Here is a 19,754-nt window from a genome sequence, read left to right as displayed (position 1 = left end):
GAGTCATGATTTTGGAGCTTCTCTCCTTGAGCAAGTCATCCATGTGTATAACTTCTTCAAAGTCCCTAGCTAGTACATCCCTTTGCAAGTTTGAGTAGCCCACCAAGGCCCTATAGAGCTCTTCACTTTGAATTCCATTTATAAATACTATGGAGACCGCTCATTTGTTGGGTCATTCTGCCTGCTAGGATTCTCTTAAAGAGACTCTACACGTGGGTGATGTAGTCTTAGATATCCTCCTTATCCTTTTGGCTAACATTCATCAACCTAATTATGAGGTTGTCAGAGTATCCCATTTTAGATAACGTCTTGATGAAGAGACTCTTGAGATTATTAAAATTATTCCATTTGGCATTTTCTAGGCTAGTAAACCACATCCATCCTTTGTCTCCTAGGCAAAGTCCGAAAGCTTGCACTCATTGAGCAAGGTCCATGAGGCCGTTTGCCTCATATACTTGCTCAAACTGCTCCATAAAGCTATATGGGTCATTGCCTACTTGTCGAGTTGCTTAGCAACTGCATGTATTTTGGTTTGGCTCTTAGAGTTTGGTGTGATTCCTAGTCCTACTAGCAACATAGTTGCTAAGGCTACTCTGCTCTACTTTATGGTTGTATTGTCTAAGAGTCATTTCGTGAGAAGCTCGCTCAACTATATTGTCTAAGAGTCACTTTGTGAGAAGCTCACTCAAGTGTATTGTCTAAGAGTCACTTCATGAGAAGCTCGCTCAATGTAAGATCAGCCTGTAACGCTCTCTCCCTCTTAGCATTTGGTCCTGCCGTAGTTCTATTGGCAAGACCTAAGATGTGCTAGACCTCGCGCATTTCTATGTCTTGTCTTAATTTCTAAGCATACTGCTCTTGGTTGTAGGCGACTATTCTTTCTAGCTCTTTCCTTGCTAACCTTCTTTCTTCCTCAAGATCGACTATGATGTTCTCGCCTAGTCTACCATGATACACCATTTTCATTTGCAGATCGTACTAGTTTACCATTTGGTGAATGTCAACCAGGAATTCTCTCAAGTCAAGCTCGTTGTCTATAAGGGTGGTGCTAGCTCCCAACATGTCGACAGTTTCTTGAGCAGCTAGGTTGTTGATCAGATTAATAAAATTCGATAAGGCTACATCTTGAACCGTGTCAATTCACAGTTGTACACTTCAGGTTGTTCTGGTTTCCGGGTTGTATCCGGCTTCTTAGGTTTTGCTTCTATTAGTACGTTCATTCCTTACTTAGGCCTTGTTAGTGTATTCTCCTTGCTAGACAAATCAACTTACAATATTACATAAATTGGACACACGAGTGGTGGAGTGGACTTTTGCAAAATCAGGCTTTCTATCTTTCATTGTGTACTTCAAGTGGTTATGTGATGGAATGTGTGAGTTTAGTCATAATCAACACAAATCACACTCCATTAATTTCAGCTAATGCTAGCTCTCCCCCTACTAGCAGCAGCCACTCATAGTGGTCCACCCTAAGTCCATGTTGCATGATTGATATGTGATCTAGAAGGTAGCGGGTTTAGGTTGTCAGTCCAAGCCTCTATTGTGGTATGGTCATTGACCGCAGTCGCTCCTAGACTGTCGGGTCTCAACTCTTGAGTCAATCAACTCTGTTGTCCTATTCACTCATTTGGGGATCTATTGGGGTGTCCTACAACTAGGACTTGGCCCCTATAGGGTTTGGGAAGGTTAGAATTTACTAGAAATTGATGTTCAATTTTCCTATTCGATTTGTTGTTTTTTGTCTGATTCCCAGAATCGGACATCCAATTTTGGGATGTTCGATTTTGGATTGTCTGAGTCCGATTGATCCGAATCAAACAGTCAAACTATTCGATTTTTGGGCTAGTCAAGGTTGGTCTAATCGAATGATCCAATACGTTTGATTATGAAAATCAAACGACTTTGGGATAGTCGTACAGTCTAATTCCAAGAATTGCACGATCCGTCGACTGAGGTGGCGAAAACAAGCACCAACTTGGCCAAAATCCGGTGCAATCCTCACTATGCTCCCTCCCAGCCTCTGACAAGCTCTAGGATCAAACAATAAGGAGTTAGCAATCAAGCTAACTCACCTATAGCCCAAGAATGTGTCTGGTCACACAAATCGAAGCTCTCCTTACCTCCCTGCTACCCTGCAATAACCTGTCCAACTCTCTCTCTCTCTCTCTCAAACTCTAAATGCAAGAAATGAGCTCCCCTTTGCTGTCTCTGCCTCTTAAAGCCCTTGTTCTTTAGTCTTCCACTCCCCTTCTTCTCACTTTTCTCTCTCAATGCATTGAATCCCCTTTTTCTCCCTGTTTTACCCTATTAACAATAGTAACCCTACTATTTGTTTCTCGATTTTTCCTGAGTTTTCCCTACCTAAATGCATCCAAATCCAAACAAACACTCAAGCTAATCCAACCTACTTGCCTAAACCTTTAAAACTAAAACTTACATGCAAAAGAGATCAAATGCCATCTGACTCGCTTGCTACCTATCTCAAGCATCGATTCAGGGCAAGCCCTACTCCAATGCTCGATTCGAAGTGCACAAGCGCTCAAAGCTTGAATTCATTGCCCTGGCAAAATGGAACCAAAATATGGGAGCTCTTGCTTAGCCACCAAGACCCACAGACCACTTATTGTTTCAAACCTTTCAAGCCAAGTGCAATGGCTATCTTCTTGTAGGTCAAGGCGGCCTGGGAAGGGAGAAACCTTGGAAGGGTTAGAGACCTAGCCAAATGCCTCGCTCTAGGACAAAGGCAGGGCTAGAGTCCAACAACATGCCTTTTTAAATATTGTGCTTCATGTAACTCAGGCGGGAGATGAGGATGACGTAGAAGGCCTAAAGTAGAAACTGGCAATCACAATGTTAACCACAGCTCGAGACAGAAGAAAAAGAAGTAAAATACGGAGGCAATGGAAGAAACGGGATGGAGAACAAGCAAGGGCACAAGGATGGCCTCTAAAATCAGACTAAAGGCAAAAGCACATCTTTAAGTGAAAGGCACCCCAAAATTTTTGTAAAAGAGCGCCAGGCTCCCTCCTGTGCTAATTGTAAAAGGATAGATGGGCACAAACTAAAGAAATAAGCCAAGTAGAAGGCAATGGAAAAAAAGACCTTGCCATAATGGCTGGTCATGTAAAAAAGGGGATGGGTGCCCATGGGATTTTAAGACATATATATAAAGTTCAAAAAGTGAATGAGAGCTCATTCTTTGGTGTGTGGCAAAGTGGACTCTTCTTCTTCTCTTCTTCTCTTCTCTTACTTGCTTGCTTATAAGTACTTGAGGGAGGGAGTGTGAGTGAGTGTGCGAGGGTGAGGGTGAGGGTGAGGGATCTTGGAGGTGAAGCCCTCCACCATCTCCTCTCTTCTTCTTCTCCTCTCATCTCATGTGTGGCTATGGAGGATGGAGCTTGGAGGAAGAGGTTAGAAGATGCTTGAGCTTGCATCACGAATTGTGGAGCTATGTTTAAGAGAGGACGTAGCTCAATTGGGCATCAAGGTAAGCTCACTACACTCGTAGAGAGGGATAGCACGATGGCTATATGAGAGATAGCCATTAGTGCTCACTGGAAACTCTTGAACAATAAGTGGTTCGTGGGTCTTGGCAGTTGAGCATGAGCTTGCCTCTACACATAAGAAGAGCCATAAAGTATGGGCTCTAAGAACACCCCTAGAACTAGCTCAATCCCAAGTCTAGAGCAACAAAGGCAGATTCTATTGCAAGCAGAGTTCTCTAGAGAAGGCTTAAAGTAGCTAGGAATTGGAGGCCAAGGACAACAAGAATAACCGACCACAACTACCCAAGCAAAACCACCAACAAAGGAAGGCCCTGATTTGGAGTTGCTTGATGACCCCAAAGGGCAATTTGCTAAACAGAGCCCACCACCACCTCCATCAACAGAAGCAAAAGGCCAAGAAGAAGACCCGATTGCCATGGAAAGAATAATCGAGGAAAAAAAAAGGGGAATTGGCCGATCTCACAAAGAGAAAATTTAGTGCCAGGTCCCAAGCAACACCCGATGTCCAAATGCTACAAATTTAGGAATAATTGTCAATCAACTAGGCATGGGAGTTAAATCGCTGGGAGCAATGGGAGAACAATTGTACACCATTCAAATTTGAATCCTTCTACCCTAATGCTCTGAATAAGGTGCTACCTCCACAAGTGGTTGAAGGGGCCATACAGATCTACAAGAGGCTAGGAAAGTGGCGGCAAGATGAGAGAGTAAAAAATCCCACATTGTGGAGGAGAGAACCTTGGGCAGATAAGGTGATGGAAGAGCCAAGAAAAGTCAAAGGCTATGATTCCCAACCTAAATGGCGCCAGAAGATCCGGGACAACAATTTTGAGGCATGGATGACTTTTTGCAACATGCTACCATATGAAAGAGATGACCCCACCTACATGGCTTACCCGAGGTGCCACAGTGTGGATTTTGACTAGGGGAAGCATGGCAGGTATGGCTTCCCTTTGATCTATAATATCAACACCTCCCATCCTAAAGAATGCCTCATTTTTATAGCTCAAGACCTCTGACCTTCCATCACTCACTTCTTAGATGAGTTCACAGCATGCCCTGACCCTGCCTTCCTTACCACCTATAATTACCTCCATCTCTTGGGAATCTTATTAAAACAGGAGCCACTATCACAAGAAGAGTACTTGCCACTGCTCTACTTTGACATCTATTGGGATAAAGGCCAGTGCTCGTGTCCACCCGTAAGGGCCAGGTTGTACGTAGTACATATACCTATCTAAAATCATTATTGAGCTACACTCTTCAGTACCACAAATCGTCTCTCTCTCTCTCTCTCTCTCTCTCTCTCTCTCTCTCTCTCTCTCTCTCTCAACCTGCTTCTAGGGCAGTGCCCATGTCTGCCCGTAAGGGCTAGGCTGTACATAGTACATATACCTATCTAAAATCATTATTGGGCTACACTCTTCAATACCACAAATCATGTGTCTCTATCTCTTCTCTCTCTCTCTCAACCTGCATCTCTAAACAGAAGCTCCATTGCAGCTATCTCAACAAACTGGTATTAGAGCTTGGTTCAGGCAATCAGAAGTTTTGCATTTCCTTAGGTGCAAGAGCTTGAAGTTGAAGAAGCTCATTGTGAAGAGTCTGCATACAATAAGACAGCAAGGTTTGAAGCTTCTTCTTGAAGCTTGCAGCTTCCCTCTTCATTTGAGCTTGTTGGCAGCCATTGTTGGCCATTTGGGACCCTCCCTATCATCTCCAACAATTGGACCAACATTTTAATCCTTTCAGAACTGAAGGCACCACATCAACATGGGCATGCAGATCTTGTTTTCAGCATGCTTGGGACCTATAGCAGCTGCTCCTCTTCATTTGGCATCATGGTTGTGCTCCAGACTTTGAATATAGCGCTTAGCATTGAGCATTGAAGTGTAGTATTACACTTAGGACTGATATACATTCAGCTTCAAGTCTGAAATACACAGTATTCAAATCTGTAATAAATAGGGCAGCACCTGCTCTCTTGAGATTGATGCTCATTTGATGGCTATTGGATATCTTGATGTTGAATGCTTTGGGAATCATGTGGCATTGTCTTGAGGCCATTTTGAGCTAATCTTGGCAAGGATTTGGCTCTGTTTGTAGACGTGCTTGTGGCTAGAATACATAGTCCACAGTCTGCAATTTACAAGCAGCTCTTTGTCCTTTAATGACATTGGTTCTTGGACATGCATGTTGATGTGTATACATGCTCAAGTGAAGACACTGAGGAATGATATGCCTATGTATTGAAGTGCATTTGGGCTGATTTTGACTAGGATTTCACTCAGTTTTGATAGAGATTTGACTATGTCTTGATTCTAGACTTAGTCTCGACATACTATACCATGTACTCATGCTTATGGTTTATGTTACATGCTTGGATTTGATTTTGGAATGCATTTGAGCTGTGATTAGAGCTCATTTTTTGGATCAGCTTTACTTACAGGTCTACTGTTGTACATTCAGGACAGTTTCCTGAATTGCAAGACAACCACCTGTATTGTCAGGAATTTCTGGACTGTACTCCTAAATTGCAAGACAGACACCTGTATTGTCAGGGTTTTTTGGACTGCACTCCTAAATTGCAGGATAGCCACCTGTATTGTTAGGAATTTCAAGACTGCACTCTATTTTTGTTAGGAAATTGGTATGTTTACTGTCATTTAATTCTTTTGAGGCATTTTGGACAATGAACTAATGTATGTTCTTGCTGTACATATTTGGGGATATTCCTAACATACTACTGAGTGGATTTTGGAGCTTTCATCGCTTGGCATTAGCTATCATTTATTGTCATATAGTTATTTGGCTGTGAATCATGGCTAGCAGCAGTGACAATCATCTTATGCATATCAAGAAGCTTGAAGGAGCACACAACTTTGCAATTTGGCAAAAGCTGTGGTATAATATCTTGTTGCAGAAGAAGTAAACAAATCCAATTAAAGTAAAGGGAACAAAACTAGCTAATGTAGAGCAAGATGACTGATAATGAGTTGAATGTGCTTGCATGCTCGACCATTGAGCTATCGGTTTCTGATGCCTTGTTGTTTAACATTGAAGGGTTGGATTCTGCTTATGACATTTGAAAGCGACTAGAATAGTTGTATGCCTAGAAGAGTGTTGCAAGCAAAGTCTACTGGCTGAAGAAACTCATGGATTTGCTTATGAAAGAGGGTACTACAATGTCTACTCACCTTAGTGAGTTTAACTCCATTTTCAGCCAACTTGCCGCTTTGAAGTTCAATATTGATGATCAATTCAAAGCTACGTTCTTGCTTTGCACTCTATCAGAGAGTTGGGATACCTTCAGGACTGCTATGAGCAATTCTAATGCTATGCTTTTGGATGTTGATGTAGAGAGTGCTCTACTCATGGAAGAAATGAATCAGTAGAACAATGCATCTAGTAAGTCTTCTAGTGCTTTGCATATTATGTAAAGATCGAAGAGGTGAATGTAATCAGCCATGAGAGCGACAGTGGGAATGATGTACTCTTTGTCTCTTTATGTTTCAGTGCACATGCTTTGATAGCCGATACGGATGACGACATGCACACTTGGATTTTGGATTTAGGTGCCTCCTTTCATGTCACCCCTCATCATGAGTGGTTTACAGACTATACAGGAGGTCAACAAGGTATTGTCCATCTTGGGGACAATTATGCATGTAACATTGAAGGCATTGGCAGTGTACAACTACAGTTTCAGCATGGATCTGTCTTCACTCTTTAGAATGTGAGGCATGTATTGCAGCTCAAGAAGAGCTTGATTATTTCTGGATAGCTAGATGATGATGGATTTCATACCACCTTTGGTGATGGGAAATGGAAGATCTATAAGGGATCTAGGGTTATTGCCGGAGGTTGCAAGAGCGATACTTTGTATCCACTTCATTTATCTAGTGTGCATGACCATGTTGTTGCCGTGACTGAGTAGCCAAGTGTTTCCTGTTGGGGGTAAAGGCACCTCCGCCATGCCGCCTCGTGTATTACTACACTGACAGTACCCGCCACTGCACACTGCAGGTGGCGGGCACCCGTCACATCACTTTATTCTTTATTCTTTTAGTGATAGTTTGAATAAAGGAAGGCCCGGTCACACATTGTGATTGTTGGAGTTCCCATTTCTTGTCTCTCTCTTTCTTGCTCTTGCTCTCCCGCCATAGCTCGCGTGCAAGCTTCGATCCTTCTCACCTTTCAACTGGTATCAGAGCTTGGCATTCTCTTGCTCGAGCTCGACTCGGTGCTTCCCGACCTTCGCATCGACTCGCTTCACGCATTGGATCTCCATCCCAGCAGCCATATCCGATCTCCCCGAGCTCCCGTCACTCCCCGGCTTCCCGAGCACCTTCCCGGCCTATTGAGGTACCTTCAAGGCATTGATACTGAGGTATTTGATCATTCTTTCAGGGTTTTATTTCAGTCTACAGGTTGCAAACAGCAAGGGCAGCCATGGCTTCAAACCCTTGAAGCTTATTCCCCTCATATTGTGCCTTACACCTATTAAGGCTCAAAGAGGCTTGTCATAGGGCCTTTGATAGGCCCTTCTTGAGCCCCCATTACCCCCTTTTCAGCCCATGTGGAGCAGTAGCGAGTTCAGCACCAACAGGGCAGATTGCATCATTTTTTCCAAGCTGTGAGCACTCATCTACTTCAACTCCACACTTGGCCATTGCTTCTTGCTCTCTACCTTGATCAAGAGGGCTATAGACTTCATGTTTGATGTCATTCAAGCTTTGGGCATTGGTCTTGATCATTCGGGGCTGATTTCTTTAGATTTGGGACTGTCATAAACTGTCATAACAGGCTGAAAACAGGGCAGCACCATTGGCATTAGCATTTGTTGCTTATACTCCATTCCGGTTGTGCTATTTGATGCCCGTATGCGGTCTACATGACGCCTAGTGCCTTGGGAATGTATGCACATGATTATGCCATGATTTTGGCCTGAAATATTGGCTGATTTGGGACTATTATTTACTGATATACAGTGCTGGAAATAGGGCAGCCACACTTGGCATTGGCATTTGATGCTTATACTCTACTCCGATTACCTTATTTGATGCCCGTATGCGGTCTACTTCCTACCCGGATGTATTGGGGATGTATGCATTTGGTTTGACCATGATTTTGGCTTGAATTCGGGGCTGAAATCTACTGTTTAGAACAGTAAATACATGCTGGAATAACAGTGGGCTGAAGGTACTTTACATGCTTTGGCACTTACCTACCGATACCTGATGTATGCTTTGAGCTTTGGCATGATGTCTCTGACATTTGGGGACGGCTTGGAGCATATGTATGAGATTATGGGATGCTTTTGAGCTTCGCATTAGCTCCGTCTTCACTGGCATTTGGACCGACTTGGCATGCTCGTGGACCGCCTATGCCTCATGTCTCTGCTTGACAGTTAGGCTTTTGCATTACATGCTTTGGTTCGTGACTTATGCTATTTGGTTCGTGTATGCCATACCGACATTTGGAGCTTGGATTTGGATATATTTGAGCATTCCCGGCTTACTTGATCATTGATCTTGGTTGCTATTTGGATGTCATTGAGTTGACCAAGAGCTTATTTGGGCTTATGTATTGCTTCGTGGTTAATACGACCGATGCTTCATGTATGTCATGCTCTCTTGGATGCGCTTGATGCATTGGCAGGGTCACTTATCACTGGTGCTTTCTCTTGGGTTGTTTGAGATTCTGAGCTCACTTTGTACGCCTTTTGTGCCAGTGGGAGCATTTTACATGCTTGCTTGACCTTTGATAGTTGCATGCTATTGGAGCACTTACATGTATTTGGAGCAGTTTATGTCTTGAGCAGCTACATACGCATTGAGACTTTGGGATCATACTCCGATTTTTATGGATATGCATTGATGTACTCTTGGTTCACAGGATGCTTATGAGCTGAGTCTCATATTTGGATCTTTCTCTTTGAGCAGACACCTATTTGTGTCAGGTTTTGACAGTTACAGGAACACTTTGCCTAGAGTGTCTGGGGGTGTGCCTTTCACTGGCAGATGTTATTTTGACATGCTTCGGTGTTGAGCTCATGTTCTTTTCACTGTCATTGGCCTTGCTTATGTCCGTTTCATGCCGGCTTTGGACCTAGCATTGTTTGCTTGACATTGGATCCTATTTTGGGACAGTTTGCTCTCTAGACTGCATACCTGCAATTTATTACAGCAAGCAGTTATTGGTGGACTGAGGTGTACTTTTCATGCTGAAATATCCTGATCTGGTGTACTGCACCTAATACTAAGTGGGCAGCAACTTTTGGCACACTTTGCTCGCCCTTTGGACCCCGTTTTGGTCATTTTGGGCAGTTTCTGCAGTAAAACAGCAAGCAGTTTTGGGCTGTTTGGGCATTTCCAGCCTGCATAATGGCGTCATCTTCGCATGATAGTGCCATATTTAACATTATAAAGTTGGATGGTACCAACTACTCTTATTGGAAGAGTCAAATTTGGCAGGTCTTGGTGCAGAAATCTCAGATTAAGCCACTTCGGTTGAGTGCGGAGCAGCCTGAAACTATGGACAATGACGACTGGCTTGAACTTGATGAGCTATGCAAGTCCACGATTGTATTGTCTCTCACTGAACAGGTACATTATAATGTATTTGAGGAAGCACAGAGTGCATGGGATCTATGGAATAAGATCAAGAATCTTTATGATAAGAAAAGTCCGGCGAGTCAGATGTACTGGTTGAAGCAACTTATGGATCTGCGCATGAAGGATAATGCGACTATGTCTGCTCACTTGCGCCAGTTCCATGCTATACTGAAGAACCTGACTTCGCAGGATATCACCTTTGGAGAGGAAGTAACTCCTCTTTTCTTGCTTGGGACTCTGAATGAGTCATGGGATGTTTTCCGTACTGCTCTTTGTGCCTCTAGTGCTACTCTAAAATTGGCAGATGTTGAGAGTGCTCTTCTTCAGGAAGAGGTGAATCGCAAAAACTTGGATGCCTCTCGTGGTAGTCATACTTTGACAGTTAGAGGCAGGAATGATAGGTATGACCGTGGTAATGGCCGAGGCCGTGACTCGCAGAAGGGTCGGTCTAAATCTCGTGGTGGCAAGTCGCGTAGTAAGTCGCATGGGCGCAATGCAAATGTCACTTGTCATCATTGTGGGAAAAAGGGCCATATTAGACCACAGTGTCATGAGTTGCACAATGAGAAGTGCAAGGATAAGGGGAAAGATAAAGTGCAGGAGAAGTCCTCTGATCGCAGCATAGTACCTGCGAAGTCCAATGTCAAGATTGAGGAAATTAATGTCACACAGACTGAGGAGTCCGATGGTGGTGATGAGTTTATACTTGCAGCTAGTTCTTCTGATGCTTCACACTTGACTGAGACACCTAGTATGTATGCACAGTGCTGGTTATTGGATTCAGGTGCGTCCTTCCATGTGACGCCTTACCGTGAATGGTTTCACTCTTACCGTACTGTATCTGGATCAGTCAAACTTGGAGATGACAGGTCTCTTGATATTGTGGGCTGTGGAGATATTCAGTTGCAGTTTTCCACTGGCAGTTCCTTTTTGCTCAGGGATGTACGTCATGTACCTGCGCTTACGCGCAGTCTTATGTCTGCAGGACAGTTGGATGATACAGGGTTTCATGTCTGTTTTGGGGATTCTGCCTGGAAGATCACCAAAGGCAGACTTGTGCTTGCTAGAGGTGCCAAGGCTGGCAGCCTCTATCCTCTTGTTGTATCTGGGTCTTCTGTAGACCATGTTTTGGCAGTGGGCTCTATCCCACATGTATCACTTTGGCATGCCCGTTTGGGGCATATGTCTTTAAAGGGAATGAAAATGTTATCTGGTTTGCAGTATCTTCCGCCTTTGGATTATGCATGTTTTGACTCGTGTGATCATTGTCTTTATGGTAAGCAGAATAGGTCTACGCATAAGAAATCGGGTAGGCCACGCATGAGTGAGCCCTTGGCATTGGTGCATTCTGATGTTTCTGGGCCTATGCCTTGCATGTCTATGGGTGGCACGAAGTACTTTGTTACCTTCATTGATGATTTTTCTAGGAAAGTGTGGGCTTATCCCATAAAGCAAAAGTCCGATGTCTTGGCAGTCTTTCAGCGTTGGCTTGCTCTTGTTGAGAACCAGACTGGGTATAGGCTGAAATGCCTTAGGACTGACAATGGGGGAGAATATGTCTCACGTGCTTTTGAGCAGTTTTGTGATGACAGGGGTAAGCGTCAGTTGACCGCCCCTTACACCCCCGCCCAGAATGGTTTGGCTGAGCGCATGAACAGGACTATTCAGGAGCGTGTCCGCTCTATGCTTAGCCATGCAGGCCTACCACAGAGCTTTTGGACTGAGGCAGTTAGTACGGCAGTGCATGTCATAAATCGATCGCCTTCTAGTGGATTGGATTTCCAGGTTGCAGAGGAAGTTTGGGCTGGTAAGCCACCCTCTTATGCGCATCTCCGTGTCTTTGGATGTGAGGCATTCTGCCATGTGCCCAAGGACAAGAGGAGTAAATTGGATCCAAAGAGTATTAAATGCATATTCCTTGGCTATGGTGAGTCAAGAGAGATGGGCTATCGCCTATGGGATCCGCAGGCGCGGAAAATAGTACGCAGCCATGATGTCGTCTTCCATGAAGACAAGATGCACAGGTAGCCTGAGAAGGTGGTTGAGATCCGCAGAGTGATCTTTCAGGAGGAGCCTAAAGCTCCAGCACAGCCAGTAGTACAGCTTGCAGCAGTTCCTCCACAGGGCCAGGATGTTGGACAGGCAGTTAGACAGGCAGCAGAGCCTGCGGTGAGACGGTCTACTAGAGACAGACGTCCATCTGACAGATTTCAGCCCTCTATGCATTATGTTTTGGTTACAGATGCAGGAGAGCCTTTCACTTATGATGAGGCTATGCGCAGGGGTGACAGTCACTCCTAGGAGAGGGCTATGCAGTCTGAGATAGACTCCCTGCATAAGAATGAGACTTGGGATTTGGTTGCCTTGCCTAAGGGCAAGAAGGCTTTGCCATGCAAGTGGGTGTACAAGCTGAAAAGTACCCCTGGACACCCCAAGCCGGCATACAAGGCTAGATTGGTAGCAAAGGGTTTTAAGCAGGAACATGGTGTGGACTTTGATGAGGTCTTCTCTCATGTGGTTAAGATGACCACCCTGCGCTTAGTCTTGGCTTTGGTTGCACAGCTTGACTTAGATCTATATCAGATGGATGTCAAGACGGCTTTCCTACATGGGGACTTGCATGATGAGATCTATATGGATCAGCCTAAGGGCTTTGCAGAACCTGGCAGGGAGCACCTAGTGTGCAAGTTGAAGAAGAGCTTGTATGGCTTGAAGCAGGCACCTAGGGAATGGTATCATAAGTTTGATGCCTTTATGCAGTCACAGGGCTATAGCAGGAGTGCTATGGATCCGTGTCTTTACACGAAGAAAGCCCATGATGGCAGTTTGCTTATCTTGGTACTCTATGTTGATGATATACTGATAGTAGGGAAAGCTCATGATGAGCTAGATGCTCTTAAATCTCAGCTGAAGAAGAGCTTTGAGATGAAGGATTTGGGACATGCCTCACATATACTTGGGATGCGCATTAAGCGCAATAGGCATCAGGGGCTTTTGTATCTCTCACAGCGGGAGTACATTCATAAAGTCCTTGAGCGCTTCCGCATGCAGGATGTAAAGCCTATTGGCTGTCCATTACCTTCTTATGTGAAGGTATCACAGGCCGATTGTCCGCAGACAGATGAGCAGAGGGCCGAGATGGCCAAGATCCCTTATGCTTCAGTCGTGGGCAGTTTGATGTATGCCATGATAGCCACTCGTCCAGATATTGCGCATGCAGTTGGTGTTGTGGCACCCTATATGGCTACACCTGGCAGCAGACATTGGGATGCCGTGAAGGGTATCATGAGGTACCTGAAGGGCACAACAGATATGTGTATTTGCTATGGCAGCCAGGATACAGGGGTCGTGGGGTACACTGACTCCGATTATGCAGGACATGCAGATAGTAGGAAGTCCACTTCTGGCTATGTATTCACCTATGCTGGAGGGGCTATCTCTTGGATGTCCAGGGTTCAGAAGTGTACGGCTTTGTCTACCACTGAGGCCGAGTATGTTGCAGCCACTGAGGCTTGCAAGGAGGCCATATGGTTAGGCCGTCTACTTGCTGACCTTGGGATTGATGCTACACCTACACTGCATTCGGATTCTATGAGTGCCATTCAGTTGGCTAAGAATCCGGTCTTCCATGCGAAGACAAAACACATTGAGGTGAGGTATCACTTCATACGTGGTGTCGTGGAGGACAGGTCTGTTGACCTTGTCAAGATCTCCACTGACGAGAATCCTGCAGATCTGCTCACGAAGAGCCTCACTACTGAGCGCTTTGCCTTCCTTAGGAGGTTGATGGGCGTTGGATGAGATGTCGCCTTTCCTCATCCCTTGTACCTATGTACATTTTTACTGTCTTTTCTTTTTTCTTTTCTCTCTCACTAGGGCAAATTCGCCTTTAAGTGGGAGGTTGTTGGGGGTAAAGGCGCCTCCACCGTGCCACCCCGTGTATTACTACACTGACAGTACCCACCACTGCACACTGCAGGTGGCGGGCGCCCGTCACGTCACTTTATTCTTTATTCTTTTAGTGACAGTTTGAATAAAGGAAGGCCCGGTCACACATTGTGATTGTTGGAGTTCCCATTTCTTGTCTCTCTCTTTCTTGATCTTGCTCTCCCGCCATAGCTCGCGTGCAAGCTTCGATCCTTCTCACCTTTCATTTCCTTGGGGCTTGGCCAGTTGGGACACATGAGTCAAAAAGGAACGAAAGTACTTTCTCGTTTGGGTTACTTGCCTTGTCTTCGTTATGCTGATTTTGAGCATTGTGATCATTGTGTTTATGGTAAGCATGCGCAGACATCTCATAAAAAGTCTCTTTCACTAAAATATTTGCCTCTAGAGTTAGTACATCCAATGTATGTCAGATGCCAGGGTTATTTCTAGGAGGAAAGAAATACTTTGTCACATTTGTCGATGATGCTACTCAAAAGCTATGGGTTTACCCTATTCATAGCAAGGACAAAGTGTTTGATAAGTTTCAAAAATTCATAGTCATTTGTGCCCAGTGGATAGCAGTGTATACCTACCGTAAATACTCTTGAAAAGGCAAGAAATGGTGTTGGAAATGACCAGCAAGGTATTGCCCATGATATACCATAGTTTTAGCCTAAAAACCTGCAATTAGAACAACCTGAACTGTCAGGACAACATGCTGGAATTTCAAGACAACAACCTATATATGCAGAATTACAAGCCTGTATTTCAAGATAGCAACCTGTAAATGCAGATTTGCAGGCCCAACAACTAGCAAATGCTGAGCCTTTGGTCTGTAGGTCGACTCAACCATCAAGACCACCTGACAGGTTTGTTCCTAGTGCGCAACATGCTGCAGATTATGTCATGTTGACAGATTGTGGTGAGTCGTCATGCTTCAAGGAAGCAATGACTAGACCGGATAGCAAGATGTGGTTCAAGGCCATGCTATTGGAAATGGAATCACTTGATAAGAATGGTACTTGGAACTTGGTGCAACTGCCTAAAGGGAAAAAAACTATTCCATGCAAGTGGGTTTACAAGATGAAGGTCACTTTGGGTTCTTCTTCAAAGTACAAAGCACGATTGGTTGCAAAGGGGTACAAGTAGGAACATGGAATTGACTTTGATGAGATCTTCTCTCCTGTAGTCAAGATGACTACCTTGAGAACCATTTTGGGCTTGGTTGCAGCTAAGGATATGGAACTCATACAGATGGATGTAAAGACTACATTTTCACATGGTGATTTGCATGAGGACATATATATGCAGCAACGTGAGGGTTTTGTTGCTAAAGGCAAAGAGAAGATGGTCTATAAACTAAAACGGAGTTTGTATGGGCTGAAATAGGCACTGAGGGAATGGTATCATAAGTTTGACACTTTCATACAGTCTCAGGGCTTTCACAGAAGTCAAGTTGATCATTGCTTGTACACCAAGAAGGCAGCATATGGCAGTGTGATTATCTTGGTTTTGTATGTTGATGACATGCTTATTGGATTGGATTCATTGAAGCAAAGTCTTCATGGCAGCTTTGACATGAAGGATCTTGTTGATGCCAATCACATTCCTGGGATGCAGATACTCAGAGATAGATCAAAGGGGTTACTCTATCTATCTCAGCTAGAGTATGTATCCAAGATTTTGCAGTGTTTCAATATGGAGGGGGGGAAAGCAATCGGTGCTCTATTGCCTCCATGTGTGAAAGCAATCGGTGCTCTATTGCCTCCATATGTGAAACTCAATGCACAAGACAGCCCTACATCTGATGATGAGAAGGCTGAAATGGCCAAGATTCTATATGCCTCAGCCATTGGTAGTTTGATGTATGTTATGGTTGCTACACGTCCTGACATTACCTTTGCAGTGGGGGTGGTTAGCAAGTACATGGCAAACCCTGGCAAGAAGCATTGGGAAGCAGTGAAAGGTATCATGAGATATCTCAAGGGCACAAAGGATTTGTGCATATGCTTTGGTAAGTAGAAGGCATCTGTCATTGGCTTTACGAATGCAGACTATGCTTGGACAGTGGACTGCAAGAAGTCCACTACAAGGTATGTGTTTAACTTCACAGGGGGGGCTGTCTCTTGCATATCCATGCTGTAGAAATGTGTTGCACTGTCTACTACAGAGGCGGAGTATGTGGCTGCGACCGAGGCATGCAAAGAGGCCTTATGGCTGTCACGTGTGGTTGCTGAGCTTGGGATTACTGAGGTTCCTGTCCTCCACTGTGATAGTCAGAGTGCTATCATGTTAGCACAGAACCCTGTCTTTCATGCAAAGACAAAACACATACAGGTGAAGTATCATGTCATCAAAGAGGTACGTGACAGCAAGAGCATTGAGTAGTCAAGGTGCACACTGATGATAACCCTGCAGACCTTCTCACGAAGGGTCTTCCAGCAAAGAGGTTTGCCCATTGCCGGCAGATGATGGGTATTGGATAGGTATCATCTCTTTAGCTTTGTACATTCTTAGACTTAGCTAATTCTTTTCCTCTAACTTTGGGCACATTGCCTTCAGGGGGGAGGTTGTTGGGATAAAGGGCAGGGCAATGCCCGTGTCTGCTCATAAGAGCCAGGCTATACATAGTACATATACCTATCTAAAATCATTATTGAGGTACACTCTTCAGTACCACAAATCGTGTGTCTCTATCTCTTATCTCTCTCTCTCAACCTGCATCTCTAAACAGAAGCTCCATTGCAGCTATCTCAACAACATCATTGCCGAAATAGATAGTTTTGCAATGACTCGCCTCATGCTAAGGGCCGCTCTCTTGCCAGTATTTTGCATGAGTCTCTTAGAAGATATGAGTGATAGTAGGTTCTCAAAATGTAACCATCATTTCCTCTCTACTACCCCACTCAATGTAAGGATTAATCAGAAGGGTTACATGCTAAGCCCTGTATTCCTTAACAAATCCCTTAGGTCCCCTTGTGAAGCTCCTTAGAACATGAGGATTACATCTAGCTTGTCTCCTCCTACTTGTACTAAAAATAAAAATAAAAGAAGCAAAAAAGAAAACAAAGAAAAATTAAAAATAGAAAAAATAAAAAAATGAGAAAAAATAAAAAGAATAAATGAAGTCCACTATAACATAATAGTGCCACAACCACTGTACCTAGGGGTTCTCATATGTTAGGTGCGTCCGGTGGCCTTGGTCACCTAACCCCCTAGCCCCTTTTGTTCCTCCACTTCACACTTAGGGCTCATCAAGGGTAGGACACACCTAGGAGGTTACACTCGCCTATGGTGACCTGTCTCCCTAAGCTACACCCACCACACCTCCCCTTTACATGAACTGGATCCTCAAGTGTGGGACAATACCCCAGGCTTGTCGACCCAACTCCCAATTCCACTAGCACGGACACAATGCACTACATGGCAAGGTAGACACACCCCCTAGGTAGTGCACCTTCTTTTTCTTTTCAAGTGAATTCTACCAACTGTGACAGCCCATCGACTTTGGAGGCCTCGTCACACCCACTCAATCCACTCTCGGCCTCCATAACCTCAACCATTTTGATATGCTTCTTCTCCATGTCCAATCCTCACAAGGCCCCATCATCGACCTCCATGACAACCCTTCAACCACAACCAAGCCCTCATCAACAAAGCCCACAAGTGCCATGGGACTGGCACTCAACTAGGAACGGGGTAATGTTAATCCCAATGCAATGTCAAGAAACATGGATCTAGAGCTAGTTGGCTATGGTGGATGCAAATCATAGAATCAATACATGATAGAGAGAAGAGATTGTAACTCAAGTAAATTAGGTTCCAAGATAGATTAGCTTGGACTCATAAACACGATCTTGAGAAACTCAAATTGAAAGTACCATTTCTTAAAATGAGTGTCAACAAGTACATGCCTTTATAGCTTTTGGATAGTACCATTGTACCTCACTATGCTTATGGGATTTTGTATCCTCTTCCTAGAGCGTACATCATTTGTCTATGGGCAAGCCTCTTCAGGTCATACATCTAGCATCATTTGTTACTCTCAACACGCCCCCTCAAATGATGAGTTCCTACACTTGTTGGCTTTTGCCCCCCCCTACATGATGATATGGCCCGGGAGACTAGCTCATAGGCAGCCTAGTCAAGTTAAAGCTTGAAACTTTACACCTTTGGTAAGGGTTTTTACATCCACTATGGGAAACAAGATCCATTAAGGGAAAATTCTTTGTTGTTAGCAACGGAAATTTCTTTATCTTCTTCATTTTCCTTTTTCTTCTTTGTCCTCCTTTGGTGATGTCCTTGATCTTCTTGGTCTTTTCTTCATGCTCTTCATCTTTGACTTGTTCTTCATTATCTTGTGCTCTAGTATTCTTTGTAAGGTTCTTTGGGATACATAGATTTTTGGGATTTCATGTGACTTGGCTCATGGCTTGATATTACATTGGCATTGGATTTTCTTTCGAAATCAAACATCTTCTCTTTGAAACACGGGAAGGTCTTACCGTGGATGTCTTGCTCTATGGCAGTGTCTACTCCTAGTTATAACAAGATTTGTGGGAGTTACAAGGATTTTGATCAAGGGAATGCTTATGAGGATTTGCACAATGAACTCAGCTTTGGAAATCAAACTGGTTTGAGTAAAATAGGTGTGAAAGGGTTTATACGATAGAGAAGCAATGTGAAAGGGGATAGTTTAGTAGAGTCTTATTAAAACCTTAGTAATAAGGCTTATTATTATTATTTAAATAAAATTTTCCAATCAATCATTAAACTTGCACTTTGGTTTTGTCCTCAAGTAAGTCCTTAGGAATGCATAAGGCTGCATCTGTCACAGTTTGCATGTACACAAGCCAAGACATATCACCTGAACCATCAATTGCCATATCCTCCAAAAAGTTAGCCAAGAGAAGACCCTCCTCCGAGAGCTGCATGTACTTTGTGGATGGTTGATCAGTAATAATGAAGTTCCTTGTGTTTTGAGCATTAGCACAGTGGTAATTGTTTTGATTGTTTTTTAGTGTTCCTGCAAGAATGTCTGGTTTGACAGGGCTTTCATTTGTTCTATTAACGTTGACTTTGCTCGTTGTGGGTACAAAAGGATGAAAATTTTCACTACATCAGTGGCCACTTGTGCACCTGTCTTTGGTGGCTCATCAGATCCAAATAAGTACTCGAGGGAGCTCTGTCCTCCACCGCTGCTCACCCCACATCCCATTCTGAGCTTCACAGATCTATAACTACAAAAAACTCTTGAATCAATGTTGATGATAGGAAGAGGGGATGCAAAGAGATTGTCAAAGAGATGATCCATGGTGGCCATCATGCTGAGGAGATAGTGGGATGAGAAGTAGAGAAAATGGGACTAAGATATGGATATGGCAGAGGGCCCTAAGGTAGGTTCAACTCCTACTATCCATTTACATTAGAATACGGTTAACTAATGATGCTAAAACTAGCTTTCCAAACTAGTTTGCCATGGCTTTGATACAATGTCAAGAAACACAGATCTAGAGCTAGTTGGCTATGGTGGATGCAAATCATAGAACCAATACATGATAGAGAGAAAAGATTGTAACTCAAATTAGGTTCCAAGATAGATTAGCTTGGACTCATAAACACAATTTGAGTAACTCAAACTAAAAGTACCATTCCTTAAAATGAGTGTCAATAAGTACATGCCTTATAGCTTTTGGATAGTACC

At 43.8% G+C, this 19,754-nt stretch overlaps 1 pseudogene; it reads right to left on the bottom strand.

Annotated features, from left to right (window-relative positions):
• Positions 1–18,925: 18,925 nt before the first annotated feature.
• LOC148026651 (protein SPIRAL1-like 2) lies at positions 18,926–19,268 on the bottom strand (annotated as a pseudogene).
• Positions 19,269–19,754: the final 486 nt, after the last annotated feature.

The sequence above is a fragment of the Lygodium microphyllum genome, chromosome 13 (genome assembly GCF_053477565.2).
Source record: "Lygodium microphyllum isolate KBCC chromosome 13, Lygodium_microphyllum_v1.1.10, whole genome shotgun sequence".
Lineage (NCBI taxonomy): Eukaryota > Viridiplantae > Streptophyta > Polypodiopsida > Schizaeales > Lygodiaceae > Lygodium > Lygodium microphyllum.
The sequence above is the reverse complement of the archived record's forward strand: the minus strand, read 5'-3'. Positions and strand labels throughout refer to the sequence as shown.